Source organism: Arachis ipaensis, chromosome B6 (genome assembly GCF_059453495.1).
Source record: "Arachis ipaensis isolate K30076 ecotype BB chromosome B6, ASM5945349v1, whole genome shotgun sequence".
Classification (NCBI taxonomy): Eukaryota; Viridiplantae; Streptophyta; class Magnoliopsida; order Fabales; family Fabaceae; genus Arachis; species Arachis ipaensis.
In genome coordinates this window covers 83,447,295-83,461,105 of record NC_142441.1, presented here as the reverse complement: position 1 = coordinate 83,461,105, position 13,811 = coordinate 83,447,295, and the positions used below count along the sequence as shown (strand labels likewise).

At 38.9% G+C, this 13,811-nt stretch overlaps 1 non-coding gene across 1 annotated transcript; it reads right to left on the bottom strand.

Moving 5' to 3' along the window:
• Positions 1 to 13,318: 13,318 nt before the first annotated feature.
• On the bottom strand, positions 13,319 to 13,425 carry LOC148561561 (small nucleolar RNA R71). Its single transcript, XR_015887910.1, has one exon. It is a non-coding gene; the product is annotated as a small nucleolar RNA R71 (small nucleolar RNA).
• Between the last annotated feature and the right edge of the window lie 386 nt (positions 13,426 to 13,811).

Genomic DNA, 13,811 nt, shown 5'->3' with positions numbered 1-13,811 from the left:
ACTAGAAAAAGAAACTATGAACTAGAAATTAAACTATTGTTTAAGTAGTTTCCCTGATTGGTTGGAGCTAGTGACTAGTCATGCTGAGGTAGAAATGTGCTTTTAATGAAGTTTTTGGTGGAACACCAAACTTAGAATCTCACATTCACCCTTGAATTGTTTTGGTGTGCAACACCAAACTTAGCTCCTTGCAATACAGATAAATCTACTTAACTCTTTTATTGAAATAACTAGAAAAGAAAAACTACCTTTGGTTGGGTTGCCTCCCAACAAGCGCTTCTTTAACGTCATTAGCTTGACATGCTGTTCCTGACTTTCTTCCTCTTCTTCCAGTTTGTTAAGAGGAATGACTTCAAGTGGATAAAGGAGCTAGTTAGTGCCCCTTGTTGTGAATGCTTCTTTCCAGCAAGCTTTCCCTTGTGATTGGCTTGAGTGAACTTGCTTGTTGGCTCAGGAGTTGGATTGTTCTTCGACCTTCTCTTCTTCATGGATATGATCCTTTGTTTCTCGGTCACAATCCTCATTTTGGTGCTTGTTTCTACTGCCTTCACATCCTTGATCTCAGAACTTGGTTGTTGTTGGACAGTTGGAGTATCCTGTTCATCAAAAGCTTCCTGAATTTGTGGTTCAATGAACCCTTCCTCTTTGCAACTCTCTGTTTCATTGGAGTGTGATCTCCCTTGATTAACCTTCTCCATTTCTTGTTCTTCTGATTCCTCCCTTGGGTTTGCCATGGTCTCACTAGAAGAATTGTGGGTAGGGATTTGCTTTGATAGATATCCAATTTGTGCTTCTAGCTTTTGAATGGCAGCACCTTGATTTTGTAAGTTGGATATCACTTCTTCCTTAAAGCCTTTCAAATCGGCCACATCTCTGGCCATAGTTGCAATCATTCCTTCTATCCTGTTTAATTGATCTTGAAATTGTTGGTTCGGATTGGGTTGATGAGGTTGATTATCTTGGCTGTGATATGGTGGCTGGGAGTATGTGTTTTGTGTGGGCTGATAGAGTCTTTGGTTGGAGTGTTGGTAGTGGTATGACTCTTGTGTGAAGTGGGATGAGTCTTGTGGATAGTGAAATGAATTGTATGAATTTGAGATGGAATTTTGTGCTGAGAAATGCTCAAGTGATGAAGAATTTGGATATGTAGAACTAGGAGGTGAGGTTGGATAATTCAGAGGTGATGGCTCTTGATGAATGGGGTGTGAATAAGTGAAATCTCTTTGGTTTTGATCTTCCCAGCCACAACTTGAGTAGTGATCAAATTCACTAAAACATGGACCATTTTGTGGCTCTGGAAAGTACCCCTTTTCCTGTTTCTGATACTCCCACCCACCATGAGCATAATAACATGAATCATTCTGTGGTGGTGGAGAGTTTCTCATGAATTTTGATTGACCAAAGGATGATGGATACTCTTTTTTTCTTTTTTGCAATGTGCTCAGTCTCAAACAATACTCATCCAAAGATAGTGGAAATCCCATAGTGAGGCAATATCACAAACAGTTAGTGGTTAGTATGCTAACAAGTGAATAAGCAAAGAAAACAAATTAAAATCTGCAAAAAGAAAAGAAAAATTGCTCAATCTAGTTAACTTCCAATTTGAGAATTGTCAATCGAAAACCAATCCCCGGCAACGGCGCCATAAACTTGATGCACATAAACTAGTTATGCTACGAATTAGGAAATTGCACGATCGGCAAAATTCCTTCCGGCAAGTGCACCGGTTATCGTCGTCAAGTAAAAACTCACAATAGAGTGAGGTCGAATCCCACAAGGATTGGTTGAGTGAGCAATTCGGATTAGAAGTGTGTTCTAGTTGAGCGGAATCAAGAATTGAGATGATACTTGCGGAATGTAAAATTGGCGGGAAAAGTAAATGACAAGAAAATTAAATGGCTGAATCTTAAATTGCATGAATTAAAGAGCAGAATGTAAATTGCTGAAATTAAAAGGGAATGGGGATGATTGCAAGAATTGAATTGCAGAATGTAAAGAGAAAGTGGAAATCAGAAATGGGGAATTCATTGGGTTTAGGAGATATTGAAATCTCCGAATCAAAACATGTAAATCTCTTCCTCAACCAATGCATTCATTAAATTTTGCTTGGCAATCTTATATGATTGGATCCCAATTCCTTGGCTCACCAATGCTCTCTAAAAACAAACAAATTCCCAATCCCTTGGTTTAAATGTTCATAAGAAGAGATGATGCTTGATCAATGATTATACCACACAATTTCATGAACCACAATTTGGTAGGATTACATGTCACAATATCCATCCAAACCCCAATCCAATCCACTGTGAGAAAGCTTCTCTAGCATGAATCCTCCATTCCTTTCCCAAGGCTCCGAAGGATTCCAAATATGAGTAGTCTCTTTCCCAAGACAACTACTCAATGGAATTAGATCGAGAAGCTTTCTAACAAAATTCAAGAGAAAAGATTGAAGAAGAAGATAAACTATTATTGATTCATTGAATTACAATAGAGCTCCCTAACCCAATGAAAGGGGGTTTAGTGAATCATAGCTCTGAATTCAATTACAAAGAAAAGGAAACTAGCTAAAAGTGAAAGTAAAAGTTAAGGGGTCCCCATCAGGGGCTGGATTCCCCTTCAATTCCCCCGTCAAATGTAGAAACTCAGGCCTTTAAATAGGCTCCCTAAATTACAAAATGAAAATGAAATTCAAAGCAAATTACAATCAAATGAAAATAAACTATTCTAGATGATTCTTGTGGCCTTGATTTGGTGTTGTTGATGGGCCTTGCTTGCTTGAAGGGCTGAGTGACATAATTGATCCAAAAAGGATAATGATCCATTAAACTACACTCAAATGTTGCACCCCCTTTCTTGAGTCGTCACTTTGTTCTCTTGTCAACCTTGCCAATTTGATGCCAAATATAGACTATTATACCTCGTTGGAAAGCTATGGATATCAGCTTTCTAACGCAACTGGAAGCACCTCAATTGGATCTCTACAACTCGAGTTATACTCCATGGAAGGTGAAGAGGTCAGCTGGCCTGATTGCATGTTGGTACTATGCTCTTCTATGCACATTACGGGGCTGTTTTCTCCCTCAATTTTTAGTATCCACCATGCATGCCATATATGCTTGGAAAGCTCTAGATGTCTTCTTTCCAATGCATTTTGAATCACCTCATTTGGAGTTTTGTAGCTCAAGTTATTTATGTTTGAAGAAGGCATGGTCAAGCTGTTCCATATAACACGTTTAAGCTTCAGTTTAAGGTTAAACTGAAGCTTAAACGTGGATAAAGGAAGGGCAGCCCTGGAGGTCGAACACGTTTAACTTCCAGTTTGAAGTCAAACTGGAGGTTAAACGTGGAAGCTTAGAATGGTGGCCCTGGAGGTGTCGAACACGTTTAACCTTCAGTTTGAGGTCAAACTGGAGGTTAAACGTGGAATGGCTCCCTGGTACTCTTCCTGGTTCTGGCGTTTAACCTCCAGTTTGAGGTCAAACTGGAGGTTAAACGTGGAACTCCTCCCTGAGTGGCATTATCATTCTGGCGTTTAACCTCCAGTTTGAGGTCAAACTGGAGGTTAAACGTGGAATGCTTCTTTAGTGAGGCTTTTCATTCTGGCGTTTAACCTCCAGTTTGAGGTCAAACTGGAGGTTAAACTTCAATTCCAGCATTTCTTATCCTTCATGATTTTTTTGGCGTTTAAGCTCCAGTTTAGGCTTAAACTGGAACTTAAACTCCACATGTGATATTCAAGCTTCCTTTATTGATTTTGTTGCTTCCTTGCCTAGCCTCTTCTTCCCTGAAATCATCCAAACAGTTGCATCAAAGTCTTGCTAAAATTCATGAGAATTCTTCCATTCATAACATTCAAGGAATATAACTAAAAACTCATGGAATTTGCATAAAAATCTTCATGTTTGAATGATTTAAGACAAGCATGACTATTTGGCCCAAATGATTACTTAAGGCTCAAGAAAATGCATAAAACAACTAAAAATAACATAAAAAATGCTAGTGAAACTAGCCTAAGATGCCTTGGCATCAGTTACCATGCAACATTGGAGGAAGAACAAACTTGGAAATTGAACCAACTCCATCATAAAGTTGGTAATCCTCGTGCTTACTCCATACAAAACCCCATCCGTTCATCATACACCAACCCCATCAATCCACACCTTTCATCTCTTCATCACTTCTCTATATAAGTGGATCCAATCCGCACCATCTCTACATTCGAAATTCATATCCCTTGCACTTCACTTTCCAGCAACTAGTTCTTCAACTTCCCACTCTCTAAATCCCACATTTCTTCCCTTCACTACACCTTTTTCGCATTAACTTCATTCATGGCATCATCAAGCTCCAAGAGGCAGAAAAGGAAGGAACCAATGCAGAACATTCCTTTCGACGATAAAAGAGCGCTCTGTTGGGAGGCAACCCAACCTCAGGTAGTTTCCTTTTCATCTGTATTTCAATAAGGATCACAAGTTGTTTCCCCCTGTATGGCGAGGAGCTAAGTTTGGTGTTCTACACCAAAACAAGTCAAGAGTGAAAGTGTGATTCTAAGTTTGGTGTTCCACCAAAGACATTTGTTAGAATTACACCCTACTCCCAAAACACATTGCTAGCTCCAACCAATCAAGGGAAACCACTTAGATGTAGTTAGACTTTAGTAATCATTGTTGTGTTAACAACAAGATATGAGGTTCTCTGCATATATGCAATGTTTTGTACTGGGCAAGGAACTAAGTTTGGTGTTCACACACCAAATTAAGTTCAAAAGCCACAAGCACACATGCAAGCTAACTATGTCTCAAGTGCTTTGGGAACAAGCAACTTCCAATAACTTTGTAAGAATCTTATGAGGAAATAGTGCACCTTCACCCAAGGAAGTGAAGTAGCAAGGACTAGGATGATGACAAAGAAAGAGGGCAACTAAAAATCATCATCCAAAGGTTGTATTGTCACTTAATTCCATTATACTCAGAATTGTTGAAAATTGGAAGTCCGAATGCACTTTTGATTAATAGTTACTCGTAGTTGGAACCTTTTTTAATTCTATCTTTTAAGTTTTTGGTGTTGAAGAAGGTCTCTGTGTGCTAGTCTTTATGTCACTGCATCCTCTCCTTACTTACTTGTATGTTTGTCCCTTTAAATCAAATGAAAAGAGAATGAGTGTTTTTAAAGACCAGAGAGGAGTTCATACTATGGAGTAAGTTCATGAGTTTATGGTATAGTCATAAGTTAGCTAAGTTGGTTCAACCATAAGGTGGGAGGACAACTGTCTGTCATGAATACTATGCTTGATACACACCCCATGAGACTAGCTGACTAAGAAAATCCTAATAAGAAAAAGGGAAAGAACAATCAAAGTTGAGGAATAAAAGAAAAAGAGTAAGCAATAAGGCTAGGCACCAATGGTTTTAATCTTGAGACATGTGTCTGTGGTGCTCCTGTGTGAGGGATCTACTTAGATGAATAAGCTCTTAGGGGTGCCTTATCACTTGGTAACTTGGGTTAAGTAACTCGGGATTATCAGCTGAAAGTCCACTATCAAGAGTAACCCTCGCTACAGAGCATTTAGTAACCCAAAGAGGTGCTGGACACCAAGGTCTCAAGAAAAGAAAATAAATAAACTATGTGCCTGTGGTGTGTATGTATGGGGGAGAGACTTGAGCAAGTAAGTCCTTAGGGGTGCTTCAACACCTAGCACCTTGAACCAACTAGTTCGGGAGTGTTGGCTGAAAGCTTATTTTAAAGAGTTGCCCCCTTACAGAACACTTAGCCTAAGAACACAAATAAGCCCTGAAATAACAACAAAAGGATCAATAAATAAAAGTTTCATGGGATGCAATCACAGTGAGTATTCTAGGACATGATAAAGGTCTAAAAGCCAGGAATGAACCTAAGTTGCTATGCATGAAACCACCATAAAACCAGGGACATGACTTCCACAAGAATGACTCACTTCTCTTGGCATTCCATTCATCATTCTCTTGTTCCAGTACTTGCTTAGGGACAAGCAAGCTTTAAGTTTGGTGTTGTGATGCCAGGGCATTTTGTCCAGTTTTACTGACCTTTTCTTTACTGTTTTTAGGGTAGTTTCATGCATTTTGTAACAACCCCGATTTTTGAGTACGCGAGATCGTTTCTGAATACACGGATTTCTCCGAAAGATCAGTAAAGGGAATACCTCTTCTGTATCATCAAGCATCTCAATCCTCATTGTCATTATATTATCTTTAACTCAGGACCTTAGTTGAGACAAGCTCGATAACGCGGTCACGAAGAACCTAGTTTTTGAACCGTATCGGTTAGGGGTTTTGATTCGGTTTTTCGTAAATAGTCTCAGTTTGACGAACCGGACTCGATTCATGGGAGGAGAGAGATAATAGTATAATATTATCATTATATTAGTATTAGAAAATGCTTGAATGATATTATAAGGTTAGCTGGTCTGTTTTATTTAAAAACAGAAAATCGGTTTAACCGGGTTTACGGTTTACTGGTGCAGCTTAGCACCAGCACTCTCTGGTGACTTTAGCAATGCTAAGGCCTCATTATTCATGTTTTATTCTCATAATAAATATGTTACTAGTGTCATTTATGCTAGTAGCTCAGAAAATAATTTTTAGAGGTGTTTTTACAAGTGTTCCGATACACCTAGTTTTAGTAGTTATACACCTGAGATATTTTAATATTATTTTAATCCACCTCCAAGCCAACCAATCACAACTCACCTTACACCCCCAAGACCTCCAAGGCTGTCTCATTTCATCATTTTGGCCGAAATTGAAAGGAGAGAAAAGAGAGAAAACTTCATGAACACTTAATCTTCAAATCTTGATTTCTTCTGAACCAAAACTCAAATCAAAACTCCGATTTCACCAAAATGATCCTCTCTTCTTCCTCTACATAACCATGTAACTTATCAAGGATGGAAATAAGGTGAGATGGCTGTCTCTCTCCCATTTCAATTCGGTTTTCAAGGAAAACCATGCAAAACATGTGTTTTCTTGATGTTCTTCCTTAGGAATCATGCTTAACTTGACTTGAGGGCCAAGAAACATTAATTTTCAGCAAGTCTAAGGTGAGATATCTCTTCCTAACGTGCTGAGGGAGATTTGGTCAGTTGAGAGTTTGTGGATTTAAAGTTGTTCTTGATGTGTTTTAGGAGGAAAAAGTGCTTAAGGACCACCTGAAAGTCTAACCGAATTTGGAGCAGCAAATCAAGGTAGGGATTGACGAATTTAATCTTGATTGATTGTGTTTGAGTTGTGTCATTATGATATGGTTTGGTTATGCTTGAAATTGATTGTTTATATGAGTAATTCTTGTTGAAATTTTGGTGAAAATTTGATGAAATTTGATGATATTCAACTTTGAATTTGTGTTCTTCATGGCTGCTGGAAAAACGAACCCTAGACCTTAAATTGGGGTTCAATTTGTGTTAAAATCATGTAGAAAAGATGGGGTTTTAGTGGCTGCAATTTTATTTTGAATTTTGGTAAAAATCGGTTGCTGAAAAGACTGAAAAACGGGTAAAAACAGAGAAAGAATCTGAAGAATTTGTGAAGAACATGAAGAACACTTTGAGTGTGGTGAAGAACAATGAAGAACACCTTTTAGATCTTAGAAAGGGCAAGGAAGTAAATATTTTGGTGTTTGAGGGGTTATTTTGTAATTTCTGAAAGTTAGGGTGGTTAAAGTAGAAATATTAAAAGTTACCGGGGTAAAAAGTTAATTTTAAAGGTTAAAAGTAAAAAGTAAGTTAATTTTCGAAAATTTAATAATAAAATAATAAATAATAATAAAATATTAAATAATAATATTTAATTAAAAATAATATTTTAATAAAAATAATAAAATAATGCAGAAAAGGCAGTTTTCTGTAAAAGCTTTAGAAAGACAACTTTAAGCACAGAATCTCATAATTACCTTCATAAAACACTTAGGGAGTGGTAAGAACATATTAGTGAGGCAAAGATAAAGGAAAGATGAAAAGTTAAAGAAAAGATAAAAACCAAAAGAAAAGTCTGTAAAGTTTTAATGATAGAAAAACAGACAGAAATTAGTGAACGAACTAGGGCAACATAGTTAGTCCTTGAGTTGCGACTAGGGTTAGGTATAATATGAAAAGTTAAACTGTTTCAGTATAGACTTAATGAACCTATACTTGGGACAGGATAACTATTCATACCGAAATTTACATAAGCTTTAAATACATACTTTAAACAGAGAAATCAGAGCAGAGTAGAGAAAGACAGGAAACAGAGTAGCCAGAGAAAAGTAAAGAGATAAAGAGAAAAAGAATAATATAGATACAGATGAAAAGAGTAATCAGAGAAGAGAAAAGGGATACAGATAATAGAGTAATTAAAACAGAGTAAAGAGATACAGAGAAAAGAGAAACCAGAACAGAGTAAAGAGATATAAAGAGAAGAGTATAAGAATAAAGAGTTAAGCCTTGTAGCATGATGTTCTGTTGGATGTTCATCTGCTGCTTTTCCATTGGCCCTAGAGGTCCTCTAGGCCCAAGTTCACCTACAGTGAGTTGTTATTCCTGTAGGCCGAAGTTCACCTGCAGTGAATATCAATTGTGTATCTCAGGGTGTTGCTCCTGTAGGCCGAAGTTCACCTACAGAGAGTTGTGATACCTGTAAGCCGAAGTTCACTTACAGGGGCGCCATTTCTGTAAGCTGAAGTTCACTTACAGAGGTGCCATTTCTGTAGGCCGAAGTTCACCTACAGAAAGTTGTTCTGTTGTGTTTATACTATTTCTGTAAGCTGAAGTTCACTTACAGAGGTGTTATTTCTGTAGGCCGAAGTTCACCTACAGAAAGTTGTTGTGTTGTGTTTAGACTATCCCTGTAAGCCAAAGTTCACTTACGGGAGTGCTATTTCTGTAGGCCCAAGAGATGTGTTTATTCATTTGTCGCGCTAAGGCAACGCCGGATATACTTGTATGATGATCTACTGCGTGAAGGCAGTCAGATAGATAGTGGTGCGACCACTGAGAACGCTTTCCTACGGTACAGATCCATATTTTATTTCTGTAAGGCAGAGGGGTTATTTCCTGCTACAGAAGTACCGTGACCACCTGTTCCATTTCTGTAGTGGCAGAGGGGTTATTTCCTGTATACAGAAGGTGTGTCGGCATACATCCCTGCAGTGGCAGATGTGTTATTTCCTGCGTGCAGTGGACCCTGTGGTGGCAGAGGGGTTATTTCCTGTACACAGGGGTATAGCCAATAGGAAAGCCTTATCCAGACAGAGGTTGCTGAATAACGTCGGGAGCGGGTTAGTAACCGACAGATGAGCTCATTACCTGCACTAGGGCTAGACATGCATCATTCTTGTCTGCACATCATTCTTTGTTGCATTCCTTTCTGAGTGTGGTCTATTTCTTTATGTTTGTCTGCTTGCATGCGATTTCTGTGTTTTATTTTCTTGTATTCTTTTGTTTGTGTTCTGCTTTCTGTTGTCTCTACTTTCTCTTTCTATCTTTATTTTCTATTTACTGCTTCGCTATATTATGTTATTTGTCCGCTAATCGACCCCAAATTAATGAACTTAACTAATAACCCCGACCCTACTAAGAACTCCCCAGTTCTTACCCCTTCTCTCTCCCTTCCCCCTTCAGATGGAAGCATGAGTACCCTTCTGTAGTTTACTGACGACCGTTCGCAAAAAAGATTCCGCTCTAGGTAGTCTGCTGAGTCTAGAGTGATCTCCGTTTCTATTTATATGTAAATACTGTGAGACCAGCCAACATCTACACCCTGCTTATCTACAAACTTTAACCTAAGTCCTCCGTACGATGTTGCTATTATGTGGCCACTCGATGAAGTACTTGAGAGACGCTCTTTGATGACATATGATCATGCAGAGGATTAGTAGACGACCTTCCACCTTTTGATGACGATCCACCTGACTTGAGTTTTGAAGACCTAGAACGTACTTTCCCTCGCTTTAGTAGTTTAGAGGGACTAGGTGAGTATAGAGTCTAGGCTAGCCTGGGTGCCAGCTTAGGGACTTCTTGAACAGGTCAGGGCCTGGGATGTTGTATGTATATATATGTATATAGATATTATTTAGCTATATCTAGGGGTGTCCTAACTAAAGATCTTTACTCTAATAAAAGCTGGATAACCGAATGATATCAACTGCTTGTGATATATTTATGTATGGTTGTTTATAACTGTTTTATCTGTTATCAGTTGTGAATTGCTTATGAATGATTTCGTCTATTAATCCAAATGTTTTCAAAAAAAAAAGTACCTCGTAAAATAATTACGCTTTTAACAACGAATCAGGCTCATATAATAAATAATAGATAATAGATAAGTAGACAAGTTGGTAGCGCTCAGTTTCTAGTATGATCATGACGTACCAGAAATTGGGTCGTTACACATTCTCTTAGGAAATAAGCTGGTTTTGGGTAGATATTCACTTACATCTTGATTCAAGCATGCATTGTGCAATTTACATGATTTCATGAGGATTTTGCATGAATTTAAGGACAAATTGGATGTTGCATTTCCCATGACTTGGACTAGAACTTTGATGCACTTTATTGCTTGATTTCAGGACAAAGGAAGCAAAGAAGAACCACATTAGTGGCTACGTTAGTTACACTAACGTTAACACTAACGTGGAATGGGAGTAACTTGCAAAGTTAATGAGAAAAGTGATTGCCAATAACGCTCTCGAAGCCATCATTGCCCACGTTAAGAGTCACGTTAACTAAGTTAACGTGAACTCTAATGTGGAAGAAAGGAAATGGAGCCAACGTTAGTGACACTTAACATTATCACTAACGTTGGACCAAGCTCATAAGTGGCCACGTTAGTCACTACGTTAACTTAGTTAACGTGGCCTCTAACATTAAGAAGAAAGGGGGGAAGCCAACGTTAGTGACATTCAACATTATCACTAACGTTGGCCAAGTCACACTAGGCCACGTTAACTCCCACGTTAACCTATGTTAACGTGGAAGCTAACGTGAGGAAGGGAGGTGACGCCAACGTTAGTGACACCCAACATTGTCACTAACGTCAGAAGGAGCCCACACATGCCACCATGAGCCACGTTAACTCCCACGTTAACTCCCACGTTAACTTAGTTAACGTGGAAGCTAACGTGGATAAGGGAATGTTGAACCAACGTTAGTGACACTCAACATTGTCACTAACGTTGGAGATGGCTAGCATAGGCCACGTTAGAAGCCACGTTAACCTAGTTAACCTGGACTCTAACGTGGGAGCTAAGGGGCACGTTGCAACGTTAGTAACAATGTTAAGTGTCACTAACGTTCTCGAAGGTTGGCAAGCCTACGTTAAAAGAGCCACGTTAACTAAGTTAACGTGGACTCTAACGTAGGGAAGGGGGAGGCTTCTCAACGTTATTGGGAAAGTTGAGTCCCAATAACGTGCGCGAAGGACAAAGAGGCAACGTTAGTGGCAACGTTTGTGCCACTAACGTTGAGGTTAACGTGGCTCTTACTTGGGTAAGGAACGTTAGTGAAAAAGTTGAATGTCACTAACGTTCTCGAACCCATATTTTCACTGAACGTTAACACCACTTTGTTTTCATTTTCCAGAGCTATGAACAACTAAACCCCTTTCATTGGGTTAGGGAGCTCTGTTGTAATTTGATGGATCAATACTAGTTTTCATTATTCTTCTTCTATCTTTTCTCTTGATTTTACTTGAAAGCTTTCGATCTTCATCCAATTGGGTAGTTATCTTGGAAAAGAAGCTATTCATACTTGGATCTCTTCTGAACCTTGAAAGAGGAATGAAGAGATCACGCTAGAAATGCTTTCTCATGCTGGACCAAATTGGATTTGGATGGATATCTGACTATAATCCTCTCAACACTTGATTTGGGAAATGCATGTGGTATAATCAGTGACCATACTTCATCTCTTCTCATGATCAATTGACCAAGGAATTGGCTATTGATCAAGATTTGAGAGATTGAATTACAAGAAATTGTAATTCAATTACTTAAGATTGCCAAGGAGATCAATGAGTGCATTGATTGAGGAAGAGATGAAAATGAAATTGATCCAGAGAATTCAACATCTCCTAAGCCCAATGAACTCCCCATTTCTGATCTTACCCATTCTCTTTATTTTCCGTCATTTACTTTCATGAGCAATTCCCCCATTCCCATTTACAATTCTGCAATTTACTTCAGTCATTTACTTTCAGTTCTTTAATTCTAGCATTTACTTTTTCTGTCATTTACCTTCCCGCCATTTTATTTTCTGCAATTCTAAACTCAATTCCTGGATTCGCTCAACTAGAACATTCCTCTAATTAAAGTTGCTTGATCAATCAATCCTTGTGGGATTCGACCTCACTCTATTGTGAGTTTTTACTTGACGACAAATTCGGTACACTTGCCGAAGAAAATTTGTTAAGAGACAAGTTTTCCGTGCATCAAGTTTATGGCGCCGTTGCCAGGGATTGATTGTGCATCAACAATGATTAGATTGGAGGATAACTAGATTGAGCATTTTGTTTTTGTTTGATTTAATTTTCTGTTTGAGTCATCTACTTCCTGTTTTAGTTAATTTCTTCCCTTCCCCCTACTTTTTCTTTGTTATTTACTATTCATCTCACTAACCCACTAACTGTTTGATATATTGCATCACTCACACTAACAGTAATTCTGACAGATATACTTTCTGCACCTATTCTCTTTGCTTGTACTTGTTGGTTGTATGACAGGGAGAAGAAGCGGGGCTTCAACTTCCTTTGATTCTGAACCTAAGAGAACCTTCCTTAGACTAAGGAGGGAGGCAAGAGAAAAATGTGTAGTTGGTGCTGAAGAAGAGGAGGAACACTTTGAGGAATACTTTGAACCAAACATAGAAGAAAACATGGAAAACCATCGTGAGGAAGAGGCTCACAACCATGGCGGTAGAGGTCGAGAAAATCATGCTGGAGAGGATAGAAGAGTTTTAGGCTCTTACATCAATCCAAACCCAGGAAACTGTGGAAGTAGCATTCAAAAGCCAACCATCCATGCCAACAATTTTGAACTAAAACCACAGCTCATCACCCTTGTTCAGAACAACTGTTCGTTCGGAGGAAGTGTCTAAGAGGACCCCAATCAACATCTAACCACCTTCTTGAGAATATGTGACACAGTGAAGTCTATTGGTGTTTATCCTGACGCTTATAGACTACTCTTATTTCCATTCTCACTCAAGGATAAGGCAGCCAAGTGGCTGGAGTCTTTCCCAAGGGAGAGCTTGACAACTTGGGAAGATGTGGTGAACAAATTCTTAGCAAGATTTTACCCTCCTCAATGAATCAATAGACTGAGAGCTGAGGTCCAAACTTTCAGGCAACAAGATGGTGAGACTCTATATGAAGCATGGGAGAGGTTTAAAGACCTAACAAGGAGGTGCCCACCAGATATGTTCAATGAATGGGTGCAGCTGCATATTTTCTATGAAGGGCTCTCTTATGAGTCAAAGAAGGTCGTAGACCATTCATCCAGAGGATCTTTGAACAAGAAGAAGACCATTGAGGAGGCCATAGATGTCATTGAAACTGTAGCAGAGAAAAACTACTTCTATGCTTCCGAAAGAGGGAACACAAGAGGAGTAATGGAGCTAAACAATGTAGATGCTCTTCTGGCCCAAAACAAGCTCATTACCCAGCAGCTGGCTGACCTCACCAAGAAGATGGAGAGGAACCAAGTAGCAGCAATCTCCACTTCATCAACAACCCAAGAAGGAGTGAATGAAGAAGCAGAGGGTAGTCAGGAGCAAGCCAACTACATTGGGAATTCACCTAGGCAAAACC